Raw genomic sequence first — 16337 nt, forward strand, 5'->3', positions numbered from 1 at the left:
CCCAATTCCCACCACCTTTACCCAGTTCCTAGGGCAAAGGCCTAACACTTGGCGGGTTTGCAGGACCTTTTACCAGTGAAAGAGCCTCCCACTGTAATATCCTTGTCCTCTGTTTATTGACCATTACCAAGCAGAATACACATGCTAAACATACAGTGCTCTGCTCACCGGTCCTGATCAGGCTGGTGGCCTTTCCCTGCTGGCCCCGCAAGGTCAGTCTCATCTGGTTGCTTCAGGTCACAATCGTGCAGAGAATTCTTAGCAGCTTTGATCTTAGGCTGTGTCGTCTTCTTCTTCTGTTCTTTCTTCCTGCTGGTCTCCTTCTTGGACCCCAGTTTATACAGTGAAACTTGAATCCTGCTTCGCTAGACTTTAACCAATCATTGTACTGAAATCTATCTAACCAATCCTAACACATTGTAACAAAATTCTCTAACCATTCATACCCCACCACCTTAATTTACACCTAGCGAAATCAATTATGTCACTGACAGAAACAAAGAACCAAGCAGAGACCGGACAAACAATAGAAAAGTGAAGGAGTACTTAGTGGTACCTTAGAGACTAACCAATTTATTTGAGCATGAGCTTTCGTGAGCTACAGCTCACTTCATTGCATCCGATGAAGTGAGCTGTAGCTCACGAAAGCTCATGCTCAAATAAATTGGTTAGTCTCTAAGGTGCCACAAGTACTCCTTTTCTTTGTGCGAATACAGACTAACACGGCTGTTACTCTGAAATAGAAAAGTGGGGACCATAAAGACAAAACAATAAAGAAACTATTGATCAGAGATTTCTTGCCAGACAGATGCCATCAAACTAAGTTTTCTTTAACCATCTTAAGATCTGTTTCTTTATCTGGTGATAGTGGGTGTTATTAGGACAGGATCTCTTTCTTAACAGCCTGATATTACATAAAGATGCACAAGTGGTTCCCATCCAGAGCAGACTGCAGAGAGGCAGGAGGAGCAGGTGGCGGAGGAAGGCATGCTCCAACATGCTTCACGCTGGAGTACCTGCACCACAAAGGAGTCTCTGCAGGGCCTGGAGGCGGAAGACATGGACCTGGCTACGAAGGCAGACCAGGTCCTGTCCTCCCTTCTCCAGGGGAAGACTCAGGACCCCTGCAGACACCCAGTGCAGTCCTGGCCAGAAAAACTCCAGAGCTGTCCTGTGGAGCCTGGCCAGGATCCCTGGGACCGGGCTCAGGGTGTTGAGCCAGTGCCAGAGCAGGGACAGAACTAGCTGGTTCAGCACCAGTGCCCTCCCGCACAGGGAGAGACACTGGAGCAGTCCTGTCCATCTCCCTCGCCACTCACCCATCCTGGCCTCCAAACCCTGCCAGTTCTCTGGCGGAGAAGAATGAGTGGCAGAAAGGTAAACATCGAGACAGAGCAGTGGACCCGCGCTCCTCCAAATGGCTTGAAGCGCGGGTGGGGTGCATATAGTGAGACCTTATTGGATATCCTGGGAGGTGGGTGAGCGCAAGGAGGGACCTCTGGACCTGGATTCCAACTGATTGCGTGGGACAACTAATGAGAAAACAGGGTCGGGAGTGATGGTCACAGGTTAAAAACAAGGGTACCAGATGGAGACACCGAGCAGAGAACCCTGGACAGCGCCCACTGCTCCTCAAAGCTGTTGAGGGAGCCAGCGGACGCTGCCCAGTAAAACTCTGCCCGGAGACGTGAGACTAGGGAGGAACAGAAATAGGCCCCACAGTTGCAGAGCACCCCCTCGTCCAACATCCTCCTCCTGGTGTTATAGATGGTAACTTTGGCCAGAGCCAGGAGGAGGTTGATGAGGAGGTCTCACGACTTCGTGGGGCCATGGATAGGGTGTGCGAAAATGAACAGGTGTGGGGGGAAAAATGCAGCCAGAACCTCAACAAGAGGTTCTGGAGGAGCCGGAATAGGGGCTGCCACATGGTGCATTCGAGGTAGGCATGTGCCAGGCTCTCCCTCACTCTGCAGAAGGGGCAGGCCTCGGGAATGGGGGTGAACCACACCAGATACACACCCGTGCTTACGGCTCCATGAAGGAGTTGCCAACCGATGTCTCTGGTGGGCCGTGGGACCAAGGTGGAATAGAGGCTGGCCCACCGGGGCTCCTCACCCTCCACAGGTGGTAAATAGTCCCGCCACTTGGAGTCGTGGTGGGATAAGAGGGTGAGGACATGCAATGTGTGGAGCACGAGCATGTACAGTTGGTCCCTGGGTGTGGTTTGGAAGCGAACCGGCTGCAGGGAGCATAGCCGGCTTGGAGTATGGGAGCAGGGAAGTTCAATGTACCTTTCCCAGCTTGAGCCAGACATCCTCTAGTCTGCATCTGATACCCACGTCCAGATTCATTTCTTCCTCTTGCTCCTCTGCTGTCCATTGCACCTCCCTGTCCCCTTCCTCTAACACGTCATAGTGCAGCGGGCCCCTTTCCTCCCAGCTCCCCTTGGAGATCTGGGGGCCCAGTTGTTGGCAAAAGTTACCGCCTGTACAGGCTCCATATTCCTGTCCTTATTTCCTTTTCCCGCTTGTCCCTGCATGTCTTGAAAAACTACAGCTTCTCGAAAAATTTCATGTTTTAACTCTGGGTATCCCCTAGCTGGATCTATGGGTCCTAAAATTACCTTCATTCTTGAATTCAAACCATCTAACAATGCAGTCTTAAAAGCTAAAGTATTGAAATCCAGTGGGATTCCAGTTACTACTGGCACAACCCCAGCAGCCATGGCCAGTATCTCCTTTTTAATGACATACGATTCCGGGGAGTCACAGAGGCTGTGTTCTGTTACATGGAACAATTTCCCCAGTTGTTGGGCAGACATCACTACCTTCATTACTGTATTCACCCAGTCCCATCTGGTAGCAAGAACACCGTTTACACCTAACCGCTCAACTGCCACCTCAACAGGTAACTATGTAGAAGATATTGTAGACATATCTTCAACTTGTATTAATGAACTCCCTGAAGTTCTCTCCTCCCAAAACTACCTTGACAGCAAGAAGAGAATCCATGCAGAGTCAAGAGCACCCACAGCTCCCACTAATTTGAACAGCTGTGCATACTCAGCCCTGCTGGGGATAGACCCTACTGCATGGATACTCAGAGGTAGCTAAATAAGCAGACTCCAGCTTGGAAATCGAATCCTTGGTATGTTACTAGGATGAGGACTTGTGACTGCCTTGCTGATAAGGAATCATCTATAAGGGAAGAATACTTAGTTCCTACCTTGGAGATCTGAGGAGTAGGTGTACAAGGAAAGGCATACTACTCTTGTTTCAAAGCCTCATGGGAACTCAACCTGTTGGAATAGTAGATGGGATTCCAGATTCCACTTCCACCACTTGTGAGCTGATTGGACATACTAAAAACTTGGGATCGGCCAGTTTGGAAACTCTGCAGAGATGCCGACAGCCAGCATTGTGTAGCTCAGTAAGTCCACAGCACTTCTACTAGTCTGTCACATCCCACATGACCTCTTTCATTCACACCCAGTGAATTACTATCAGCAAATCCCACATTAGCAAACAGTGGAACAGGAAGAGACAGCCACCAATAGATCTAGAACAATCAGGTAGCACCTTTGCTTCCTCATCCTCTCACCGGAGTTGCGGGGTACTTTTTCAGTGCTGCTACGAAATCCAGTTTCTTGTATTCATTCCCAGGTTGGCTTTCTGTGTGCTGTTTAATCCTCTCATCTGAGCAGAAATGGAAGTCAACTGGCTTTGTTACCTGACCAGCAGTTCTCTTCGCAGGTTGTCCTAAAAAGGAGAAAACCCCATGAAACTGATACTGAGGAGGAACAGTTTATGCTCATCCAAATCCTGTGTTCTCTATGGAGTTATGTGCATTCTATCAGGCCTGCAAAGCCATCCTTAGCCCTTTATATTTCACAAGATAGTTAAGCTGTGTTTCCAGGTAGATTTGTGGCCTAATACACTTTAGACATGCCATTTGATATGGTTCCAGAAATATGCTGTTAAAAATGTGGAAAAATCTTTTTTGGTGGATACGTCTGCCTCTGTCTGTTTGGTGATGGTCATGCTGTCTGCTACATGGTGCACAGGTCTGACTCAGACTCAGGTAGAGTTACATCTGCAAGAAGGCAGATGATGGTTGTAGACAGCTCATCCCCAACACTTAAATACTAAAGAACTTGAAATGGTTAAAAGCCTCAGTCCTGAAGTTATGGGGAAGGGGAGGGTCTGGAGACTAAGGCCTTGTCTACAGTGAAATTAATGCAGATTAAGGTAGGGTGTGAATTTAAAGCAGAGTAGTATTCCTCACTAATTCCCTGTGTGAGTGCTCTTATCCTGGGTTAACCCAATCCACTTGGATTACAGTAATATGGAATAAAGCCCTTATTCCAGAAATAAGAGCATCCACACAGGGAGTCAAAAAGAAAAGGAGTACTTGTGGCACCTTAGAGACTAACCAATTTATTTGAGCATAAGCTTTCGTGAGCTACAGCTCACTTCATCAGATGCGTTCAGTGGAAAATGCAGTGAGGATGTTTTATACACACAGACCGTGAAAAAATGGGTGTTTATCACTTCAAAAGGTTTTCTCTCCCCCCACCCCACACTCCTGCTGGTAATAGCTTATCTAAAGTGATCACTCTCCTTACAGTGTGTATGATAATCAAGGTGGGCCATTTCCAGCACAAATCCAGGGTTTAACAAGAATGTCTGAGGAACAGTGGAGGGGGGGGGTAAGAAAAAACAAGGGGAAATAGAAAAGGAGTACTTGTGGCACCTTAGAGACTAACCAATTTATTTGAGCATGAGCTTTCGTGAGCTACAGCTCACTTCATCGGATGCATACCGTGGAAACTGCCAAGGACGTCTGAGGAACAGTGGGGGAGGGGGGGAGGAAAAAACAAGGGGAAATAGGTTACCTTGCATAATGACTTAACCATTCCCAGTCTCTATTCAAGCCTAAGTCATTATGCAAAGTAACCTATTTCCCCTTGTTTTTTCTTACCCCCCCCACCCTCCACTGTTCCTCAGACATCCCCTTTTCACCCATTTTTTCATGGTCTGTGTGTATAAAACATCCTCACTGCATTTTCCACTGAACGCATCCGATGAAGTGAGCTGTAGCTCACGAAAGCTTATGCTCAAATAAATTGGTTAGTCTCTAAGGTGCCACAAGTCCTCCTTTTCTTTTTGCGAATACAGACTAACACGGCTGCTACTCTGAAACAGGGAGTCAGTTACCCCGTGCAGACAACCCCTGAGCAGCAACTGGGACTCAGAGCTACTTCTGCACTGCCCCACAGTTTGGACTACAGGTTTTGTATCCCTGTCCATCAATGGCTATTAGCCAGGATGGACCTATCCTCAATGAAGTTATCTATTTCTTTTTTTTTAACCTTCTTATAGTCTCGGCCTTCACAACGTCCTCTGGCAAGTTAGGTTAACTGTGCTTTGTGTGAAGAAATACTTCCGTTTGTTTGTTTCTGAATCTGCTGCTGGGGCAAGGCACCTCTTTTTCTCTCGCCAGCCTTAGCATTTTTCCCCTCTGGTAATGGTGGGCCTGGGGTAGTCAGTCCTAATCAGGCAGGGTTTGCCTTCCCCCTTCAGTGCTCCCTTGGTTGTGTCTTCAGGGCATGCCTGAGGGTAAGCCTAAGGGGCGCTACTTCCCCACTCAAGAAAAGGAAATAGTCCCATAGACCCAACAAAGGGTGATACCTTTCCCTGCCTCCTCGCTGGGACAGAGTGTCATCCTGTTGTTTGTCCTGGGGTGTCAGTCCTTCTCCTAGCTGGCACTTGGGCTTGTCTGCTTCCCTTATGGGAAGGAACACGACCTCTCCTCCTGGAGAAGCTAATTCCCTGCTGCTACAAGCCTGGTAATAGCTGGTGTCTGTCTCTCTCTCCTCTCTTTTCCTCACTGGAGGAGGGGTTTTAAAAGGTCTCAGGCAGCCCTTACTTGGATTCAATTAATCTGAGGTAACCCCTTCTCAGTTTGTAGGAGAAAGGGCCTTTAACATTCTAGGGCTAACATATCTGCCTTCCACTACCTTCTTGCAGCCGTCCGCCCTGACTGTATCACACCGCCTATTAATTTCATTTGGTGATCCCAGTTCTTGTGTTATGAGGAGTAAACAACACTTCCTTATTTACTTTCTCCACATTTATAGACCTCTCTCATACCCCCCTTAGTCATCTCTTTTTCTAAGCTGAAAAGTCCCAGTCCTATTAATCTCTCCTCATATGGCAGCTGTTCCAGCTGTTCCCCTCATCATTTTAGTTGCCCTTTTCCAATGCCAGTCTATCTGTTTTGAGATGGGACAACCACATCTGCGCGCAGTATTCAAGCTGTGGGCGAACCGTGGATTTCTACAGAGGCAACATGACCTTTTCTGTCTGATTATCTGTCCCTTTCCGAATGATTCCCAACATTCTGTTCTTTTTTTTGACTGCCCCTGCACATTGAGTAGATGTTTCCAAAGAACAATCCACAATGACTCCAAGATCTTTCTTGAGGGGTAACAGCTAATTTAGAGCCCATCATTTTATAGTTGTGTTACAAATTACACCTGGTAGGACACGCACACAAATGCTGCGAATTACACCTGGTAGGACACGCACAGTTCGAATCTAGGCTGAGGCACATAAACAAAGTCCACAACTGCAGAGTTCCCAAAAAACACCAAGTTTATTACGCTCGAGCTTGGTGCCCCCCTGCTAACCAGGAAGGGACCCCGAATACAGATTATACAAAGGTTATATACCTCTTAGCAAAGCATGTTGCCCTCATGCATCGGAAACCTTAGCCAATAAACAAACCCTTTTCTTATCTACCACCTATCCCTGCTTGCTCGTGCTAAACTAGTATGTTAATTACACAGTATGGTCCTAAAGCGATGCATCAGTAATTTTTATTATCAGGATAGGAGGCCTCACATCAAAGGCCAGGAGATAGGGAGTTAGAGACGGACAAAGAACAGATACCGGGAGTCAAGGCAGGCTGGAGACAAGGAGGAGGATTTTCACAGGAATGCAGTATCTAGGGAACACTCCTCCTGGTACATGATGTGCTTGCTTTTAGACAATGGTGGGCCCCAAACTAAAATGGAGTCACATATGCTAACTTTTCCTTAACAGTTGGGATGATGTTTTCCAATGTGCATTACTTTGCATTTATCAACATTGAATTTCATCTGCCAATCTTGTGTTGGGCTGACTGTCTTCTGGATACCCTACTGCAGGAAAGAGTAGTGTCAAGTCTCCCATGTGGTCTTTGGGAAGGACAGTCAGTCCCACATAATGTATTTCAATATTTCCTGGAAAGAGTCACTGAAATCCAGACAGCACTACATACGGATATGCTTCAGAGGAGACTAACAGCAGCTAATTGTTACACTGCAAGTTGGAAACCTAAAATCACTCCTGTGATTTGTACTATGGTACAAAGCCCCTGGCACATCTAGGTTGCAAGTCTGAACTCAGCCTCACTCAGTAGCAACTTTTGAGTATTACCATCAGCAAAGGGGCTCTTCCACCTTCAGTCCAATTCCAGATACCCACACATCCTGGAAGTCACCAGCGCACAACGGGGTTATCTCAGCCACCAGGTATGAAACTGAACCACCTTCTTACCCCTACAGATGGGGCCTCTGGGTTAGGAAATAAGCACACTGACAGGATATCATGCACAAGTTCACACAGCTGCTGCATGTGGTGGATTAAGCAGATGTCAGTCTCCAGTTATATCAATATGGGACCATTCATGAAGAGTTGATACTGCTATGTCATCATTGCCCACCTAATCCAGGACACTAAGGGTCCCTCCCCCTGCCATGTGGGAAGAACCACTGGACCCAGGACTCAACTAAAGATGGGGCACAACTGAGAAATAACAGGGCAGGGAGTGGAGATCACAGGTTCAAAACTAGGGATCCAGAGGGGGATACTGATCAGAGAACTCCAGTGCTCCTGAAAGCAATCTCCTCCCAGACATCCCACTCCAACTGCTCTATCACCCCATCCCTCTGCTGGCTGGCGCCCTGGGTATAGTCACGGCAGAAGAGCCAGGCGCGCATCTTCCCCACATCCCACCACCACCAGGCCGAGGTAAAGGCACGCCACTGCCCTCGCCAGGCTATCCAGAACTCCTGGAAGGATGTCACGAAGTCACGTCCTCCAGCAGGCTCTAAGTGAAATGCCAACAGGCTGGCCCTGGGCTCTCTGAGATGAGAGAGGCCGTCACGGCCACCAGATGGTGGTCCGAGAATGGGGCCGACTGCATGCTGGAGGAGTGAACCCATGCAAGATGGGAGCGTGATAGATAAATGCAGTCCAACCAGGAGTAGCGCAACCTATTGATTTCCATCTGGACATAGGTAAAGGTGGAATTGTCGTCCTGGTGGTGGCCGAGCCAGATGTCCACCAGGGAGTGACGATGGACGATCTCCGGGAGGACGCCCGTGGTGACCTGGCTGCTCTCGGTTCCAGAGCGGTCCCGCCCAAGCCCAGGCACTCACAAGGATGGCAGACGCCTGCTGATAGAAATACACCCACTCCTCGCCTGATGTCGGGGTCTAGATATTGACCAGAGTCAACGTCAACCCCTCCACGCAGGCCTGGAAGTGCAGCAGGCGACCCAGCATGACCTCGGCGACCCCCAGCACCTCAGGCCATAGGACAGGGGAGAACAGGGGGGCCACCCTAACCAAATGAGCGCTGAGATGACTGAAATACATCCCGTCCCCCCATTCCAACTGACGGCGGCGGTTGGATCCATGTAGGTTTCCTGCAGGAAAATCACAGAGTAGCCTCCCACCCCACTCCCAAAGGCAGGAGAGCACCTGGCACCTGCGGAGGCCCACCCTATAGCCCTGGATTTCATTGTGAGGGCTGGGGTGGATCCTTGTGGGCAGGAGTGCTGGCGGCCCGTATTGGCCCCTGCAACAATCGGTGACTGACCTTGCCCAGGGATGGCCCTGCTGCCCCTCTCCTCCACGGGCCCCGCTGGACTGCATATGACAGAGGCAGGGCCCACCTGCTCGTCTGGGCGCGCCGGGGGGGGGCTACCCCCGGGGCCCGAGCGGGAGCAATGGCAGAAGGAGGAGGGGTGACTATAGGAGCTAGACAGCCAGGGTTGCCGGCGATGGCAGGGCCAGTGCCCTCCCGGATCTTGGGGGTCCCAGGCACCCCTCCATGCTGGGCCAGGGGCCAATCCCTCTGGATGTGCCCCGTCACCCGGCAGAGGTAACACCAGGCATCCCCCGAGGAGTAGTGCGCCCGGTAATGGACTCCCTGTTGGGGCACCAGAAAGGATGCCACAACTGCCTCTGCGTCACGCGCTGCCAGGGGCCGTTGCATTTGGACCTGCCAGCAGAAGGACAGAACGTGATGGAGGGCAGGGTCCTTGCAGCCCAGTGGGAGAGCGCTGATGACAGATAGGGGATTTTCCCAGGGTGCAGCAGAAGGGCAGCGTTGGGAAGGAAGGGCAGGATGGAAGTGAAAACCACCCATATGCCCAGGTCCTCAAGGGGCAAAATGGGACAAACATCCTCCCCGGCCCTTCTCCACTGCCACCTGGGCAGGGGCCTCCCATGCCAGGAAAACGACAACCTTCCTGTACATCTTGGAGGCCGCCACCAGGACCATGGGCCCCACCACCCATGCCAATGCCTGCATGTAGGTCTCCACATGGGGCGAGGTGGGCACCAGGAGGCAACAGACGCCGTGCTTCCTGGGTGGGGAGGGGACCCTGGCCACCAGGGATGGAGCTGGAGGCGGCGGTTGGGGAAGATGCTATAGTGGCGTGTGGAGGGGCTGTGGCCATCTGCGTGTACGCTCTGGGGGCCAAGGGGGGGTGCCCCTGGAGCTGGTGGAGGGAACAGCAGGGGAGGCTTCACTTTCGGGGCGGGGCTCTTCCCCTGCCCCTTTTTACCGGCCAAGGGGGTTCCCCCCCAACCCAGAGGAGGTAGTGGCCATGGCAGTGGTGGCGTCTGGACTCGTGTCCCCTGGCATCCGCAGCACCTGATCAGAGGCAGAGAGGCTGGCGATGGTCGAGAGGTTAGCCCCAGGGAGAGACGGGAATTAGCAGAGGGGGGCCACAGAGTCAGCAGAAGGGGCACGACCCATAGGTTTCCCCACCATTTTGGCAAGGGGCAGGAGGTGGGGGGGAGGGAAAAGGTCTTCCACTCCTCCCCGCTAGGCTGTGGGCAGGGGAGGAGAGGGCCAATGGGTGGGTGCGCAGGGAGGCCAATTGAGGCAGGGAAGGGGGGGATACCAACTCCTCCAGTGCACTAGGAAGGGGAGGGACCACAATATCATTGTGGGGGGTTCAGTGAATGGGGGGGTGCAATGGAAAAGGGACACAAGCACTTAGGGAGGAGGCCTGGGTGCATGAAACAAGGGGACTGAGTGAGCAGGGGAGCAATGGGAGGTTAGGGAAAAAGGAGACCCAACTGGAAACAGGCGGGGGGGGGGGAGGAGCTGGAGAGGCACAGGGACAAGCTCTGAAGGCTGGGGCAGGGCAGGCAAACTAACAGTCCAGAGCTGCAGGGGGAGGGGGGCGCAAAGTAACAAAAAACTCCTAAGGGACCAAGGCAGAAGTGGGGGTGGGAAACAAAATGGACAACAAGGGGAAGACAGCAAGGGAAAGGGGGCAAATGCTGTAGGGGGGCCAGGGACAAAAAAGGGTGGGGGAGAGCCAAATGCAACTTGGGGGGAGGCAAGTCCAAGGAGAGGAGGCACGTGCACCCACGTGCGCTTGGGAAGCAGCCTCTGCTTGCTGCTGCAATCTGTCCCAGATGGTGAGAAGCGTGAGCAAACAGCCACGTCGAGGGGCGAAGAGCAGGTCCAGATGGTAATGGGGGTGATGGGTAGTGGTGATGGTGTAGGGGGGAGCAGATGGGCTGGGGGAGGGATCCATACCTCTCCCCCTGCTCCCCACAGCAGCAGTAGCTGCCACCCCCACAGGAGCAAAGATGGAAAGTCTCTTAGTCCAGCAACATAAACCCCTTGCACAGTGTCCCGTCCTCCTCCTCCTCCTCCGCACAAGGCTCCGAAGCAGCAGCAGCGCCAGCCAGCACAGACCCCAGGGATGCTGGTGGGGTCAGTCGCTTCCCTCCAGAGGGCAGGCCGGCAGGGCCCCCCGCACAGCTGCAGCAGCCGCAGCCAGGGAGACCTCCAACCAGCAGGGCAGCCAGAGCAGACTGGACAGCCACTGGAGTGAAGCCGAGTGGCCTCCCGCCGACCCAGAGAGGGAGGGACAACTGTGAGTCCACCACACTTGGCGGAGAACACGGGTAGCGACCCTGCCCCTGTGAGAAGGAGTCTTAAGCAAGTCAGGCTCCAGTGGTTCCTTTAACAACAGTGGAGATGGACAAACTCAAATTCCTGGCCAAGAGCAACTGGTGCAACAGCTGGGTGCCCAGCAACAGCAGCTACTTCGTGAGCTGTGGGCCCAATGTTGTCAGCAGCAGCAGTGCCCCCAGCACCTGGCAGCCTTGCTGCCTGGTCCCATTAGGTCCCAGACCATGGGAGCACCTGGCCCCACTGTGCCAGTGCGACTGGCCAAGATGAGACCCAAAGACGACCCTGAGGCTTTTCTTGTGACACTTGAGCGGGCTGCGTCGGTGGCTGGAAGGCCTCCCGACCAATGGGCCACCCTCCTCACCCCGCACCTGACATGGGCAGCTCAAACCGCCTCCTGGGGGCTCCCGAATGATGAGGCCAGGGATTATAGACAAGTGAAAGCAGCCATCTTAGACTCCTTGGATATCACTCTGGAAACCTTCCGGTGGCGATTCCACAAAAAGGTCTGTCCAATGGGCGCCAGACCCTAGGTTGTGGCCCAGGAGTTGAAGGATGCCTGCTGGAGGTGGCTGCAGCCCGAGCGACAGACCGTGAATGACGTTACCAAACAGACTGTCCTGGAGCAGTTTGTGCACATCCTCCCGACCCGAGAGAGGGCCTGGATCCTCCAGCACCGGCTGACGACGCTGAGCATGGCCATCGCTCTGACGGAGGACTTTTTAGCCATGGAGACTCTGATCAGGCCAGCGATGCAGGTCCCAGCATCGGGGCCGGGCACCCCGAGACTCGAGAAGAAGTCTGGGATCAAGGCCGACATACAGCCTGGACCCCTCAGACATGATATCTGGGGGAGCGACACCCTGCATTGAGTGGACTCAGTGCCACGGGGGGTGCCGGGACACCCCGATAAGAAGGGCAGAGCGCTGCCGCCAAGTCTGCCCCACCATCCGGCTGTAGCACCAGCCAGGTCAGGGCGCCCTAACGCGGGCATGTACATAGATTCCTAGGACGAGCCGGATATTACTGCCGCTTTATCCCAGGGTTCTCCTCCAATGTGGTCCCCCTTTCCAATCTCCTCAAGAACAAGAGTCCTGAAAGGATCCAGTGGACCAGACAGACAAACACAAACAGACGTGGGCCTAGGGGGCACACAAACACCCCCATCCTCTATATTAGCAGGAAGTTATTCTCACGAGAGAAGACCTATTCTGTAATTGAGAAAGAAGCCCTGGCAGTAAAATGAGCCATGGACTCACTCCGTTACTATCTTCTGGCCGTGCACTTCACCCTCATTACCGACCATGCCCCACTCCGCTGGCTCCATGCCATGAAGGCAGCGACTCGTTGTAGATCTCCGGAAAGTTGCCCATGAAATGGTACTGGGGGCGTGTGGGAGACAGAAACAACATCAGAGCCATGAACTAGCAAGTCTGCAAGTGTACTAAGACATGTCTGTCCTGTTGTTCCAAGAAGGCTGTAACAACCTCACAGAACCATCCTGGACTAAGCCATTATGCCACTTTTAGCACCAATGCCTCTCTACTTCAAGTGGATGGAGGTTATTTTTTCAGAATCGTGCCAACTTACTGGATTTCACCATTGGTGAAACAATAGCTTGCGGCAGATTAGCCTTTGAAAAGGCAGGCTTGTGCTGCAAGACAGTTGCCACATTCTCTGCAGGAGGAACATTCTCCAGACTGGCTTTCAGACCTGTGGGAAACACTCTCAACACATTGTATATTAAACATTTGTAACAATACCACATGGTATACAAGTAATTATGATGTTAGCGAAGCCTGTCATCAACTCACTAGTTCTTGATCAGGGATAGCATTTTACTGTACTTAGGTTTTAGACACGTCATTTACTGAAGTAGCGCCTAACATAGTCAGGCCTAACATAAGAGAGTTTCCCAGGGCAGGGACATTTCCCTTTCCCAAAGCCTCAGCTCAGCAGAAAGCAGACACCCTAGTCTCCCACTGTGAGATACTTACCAAACCATGAATCCACACTCTGCATTCAGAGTTCTGAAATTGATGCAGAAATGACCTACATCATAGGAATAGGAAGATTGGAATTGGAATAGGAATAGGAGACATTTTTACTGCAGTCTTGTCCCCAGAAGTCTGTCACATGTGCCATCACAACTCAGTTTTAGATTAAGCACTGGAAAAAAGTTTTAATTTAGGTTATTTCTCTAAATTCCAAAAGGACTTGTTGCTGCTCCACACAATGGTGGAAATGTTCAATCCTGAAAGCCACCAGTATCAAGCATCTCTAGAGATGGAGGACAGAATGCACCAGACAAGACTCCTACTTGGGCTCAGAAGCACTAAGTATATTGCAACTGCACAGAGAGCATCTGTATCTACTTTTCATGTTTGATTATAATAGTGGTTCATCTAAAGTTTGTTACCCTCTGTGAAGGAGCAGAGGGACTGCGGCCAGGTACAGCAGGGGTTAAAGAAAATCTGTGGGATCAGCTAGCCCTGCCCCACTATACCTGCAGCCAGTGCCAGGCCTGGAGAGGGGAGAAAAGAAGGGAGCCTGGCTCAGTCAAGGGCTGACTGACCAAGAGGCAGAAGCTCTCTGTATGCCTGGCTGAAGGCATGGACCGGCAACCTGCCTGCCAACGTAGCCACTGGAGGCAAAAAGTAAGTCTTCCCCTGTCAAGGGGAGCCTGCAGATAAGCTCCAATTGTGGGGAAACGGGACTAGTGGGGCCATGCCCCAAACTAAAAGGACTTGCATAGGGGAGCAACCCAGGAAAACAGGTCCTGACCCCCCGCCCACGGCTGGGAGAAAGATCCATCTCCCCTATTTAGGGGTTTGAGCAACACAGGATCCTGGACCTGATGGAGAAGGAGGGGTCAGGTTCCCCTATAGCCCCCTAATCAACAATCTAGCCAGTAGGCTGCCTGGCCACAGAAGGCCCTATCACACTCTCTTATTAGGAAGCTTTAGATTCACATGAAAGAATGCCACACCCCTGAATATAGGAGTTAGCCATTCAGCAATGCTCAGAGGCAACACTTTGGGGACAAGCCAGCCACTGTGCCATCCACAGAAGTTAGGATTAAGGATGCTGAGTCCTCCATTTGTTGGATCAATGCTAGTAAGTGTCTAAAGCTTAGATTTTAAGATGATACCATACCTAGTCCCCCAACTGGAAGAGAGAAACATCTCTGTCCTCTTTCATCTGCATAGCCTCCTGGCTGCTGTAAAGTTGAAGAGAATAGGTCTCTGCTACTCTATTCCCTCACCCAGTTTGTTTGGGAGGAATGGACAGTTTCACAAATGCAGAGGATTTTGAACAGCAGCAAAACAGACTATAGTCTTACTAATTTAATTCTACCACTGCTTCCGGGCAAAACCCAGAGCAGCAGCTTTGGCACTGGAGTTGCTTAGGGACTCAAATAAAAACCACGGCATCAGGTCACATTGAAAGTTTTGCAGCCATAAGGGCTAGAAGCTTATTTTGAATGGAAAGTTTGTTCTGCAAAAAGCAATAGCTTTGTTGTGTGCCCCACCACCATCCACACTTGGTAGGGGGATCGTCCCATTCATTGCTGGCAAACACATTTTTTCAAGTTGTGGTCCTTAGTCTGGTGAAGAGAAACCTTTTGCACTTCCGTGTGGCCTTCCTGCACAACTTTGGAGTTCTGTTACCATCTTGTAATGTTAGCATCTCTATAAAAAAAGACTCTCAGTAACACTATTCACTCAGTCCAACCACGCCCTTGTACAATGAATGTTTAATTGCAATACTACAGAAACAGACAAGTGTACTAAACAACAGTGTTGCAATGTCTCTTTAGTTACGCTTACATACAGGTCGGCAATGTAAACCCTTGGAGAATGCCACATCACTGGCCCCATGAGTTTGCTTAGTCAAAGAAGCACTGACAGACAACAAAAGTGTCCCAACTTTACTTACAATAAAAGGCTGAGGCATGATACAACCCTTCCAGTTTAAGTGGCGATATTAGAGACTCATGGATACAACAGCAAGCCAAGAACGAAGTCACAATTCCTTACATTGCAACTTAGGTTGAATTGCACCCTTCTAGTTGGCTGTTGCAAGGCTGGCAAGGTTCCCAGTGGGCATCAGCGCTCTGGGATTACCTCTGGCTTCCCCACCCATTGGCCTTGGCCTGCTGCCCAGATGCCGTCTTCCTCCAGTGGGTCTCTGTTCTCCTGCTGGTTGGAGTTCATAAGCTTTGAGTCATCCCTGCTGCCCACTGCCTGCTTCTGAGCCGCTGTCAATAACAACTCATGACTCAGGGTCCTCTACCACCTCTCACCTACTGCACTCAACTTCTAGCCCTAAGAAGGCAGCTACTTGTGGAGTGGAACGTACCAGCTGTTGAGTAGCACACAGCACTGAGGGCAGAAAGTGGTGGCTTCTGTAGTCAGAAGAAGCTGCAGCAGGTGATGGAGGCTAGCACTATGTAGCCCTCCAAGCTGTAATAGGATCTAGTTAAATACCCTCCCATCCCAAACAGCCTCCGCTCCTTCCATTCCAAGCCCTCCTTAGAACACATCTTTGCCACCAACTCTTTGGTGACCCCCTTGCCAGAGCCAGCCCCCAATATGCAGCAGGCACTAGGCTAGACTAGAGATCCAGACAGCTATGGTTGGCTACTAGACTGGAAGCATTGCAGGAGGAAGTGCCTTCCTTTGTATTTCAAGGGTAGCAAGCACCCTGTCAGCACTCCCACAATACTCTGGGCTTCATGGGCGGCACGTGACCCCCCCGGCTGGGGGAGGCTACTCGCAGCCCCACCCATTCCACCCAAGGCCCCACTTCTTCTGCACCCACCCCACTGCAGCCACCAGCCCCAGCCCCGGAGCACTAGGAGGGCCGCTGGTGCAGCCCCCAGCTGTGGCCAGCACTGCCTGGGGGCTGGAGCCATGCATGTAGAGGGTGGCAAGCTGGGGTAGGGGGGTCTGGGAGCAGAGTGTGGGCGGGGCCACATCTGGCTGTTTGGGAAGGCACAACCTCCCCCAGCCTATGGTACCTACCACCCATGCTGGGCTTCTAGTGACCTCCAAAGACCTAATG

The 16337-nt window shown here is 51.6% G+C and overlaps 1 protein-coding gene and 1 long non-coding RNA gene across 3 annotated transcripts in view; one reads left to right on the forward strand and one right to left on the reverse strand.

Moving 5' to 3' along the window:
• LOC311531223 overlaps positions 1-16337 on the forward strand; it is a 49142-nt gene that overhangs the window by 3986 nt on the left and 28819 nt on the right. The window lies entirely within an intron of this gene.
• Positions 677-16337, reverse strand: part of LOC311531222 (uncharacterized protein) — a 31079-nt gene continuing 15418 nt past the window's right edge. Inside the window, exon 5 of the mRNA XM_084648433.1 lies at positions 677-3758. The gene's annotated coding sequence lies outside the window, so the exon portion shown is untranslated. The remainder of the gene's footprint in view (positions 3759-16337) is intronic.

The sequence above is a fragment of the Lepidochelys olivacea genome (assembly GCF_965140295.1).
Source record: "Lepidochelys olivacea isolate rLepOli2 genome assembly, chromosome: 14".
Lineage (NCBI taxonomy): Eukaryota > Metazoa > Chordata > Testudines > Cheloniidae > Lepidochelys > Lepidochelys olivacea.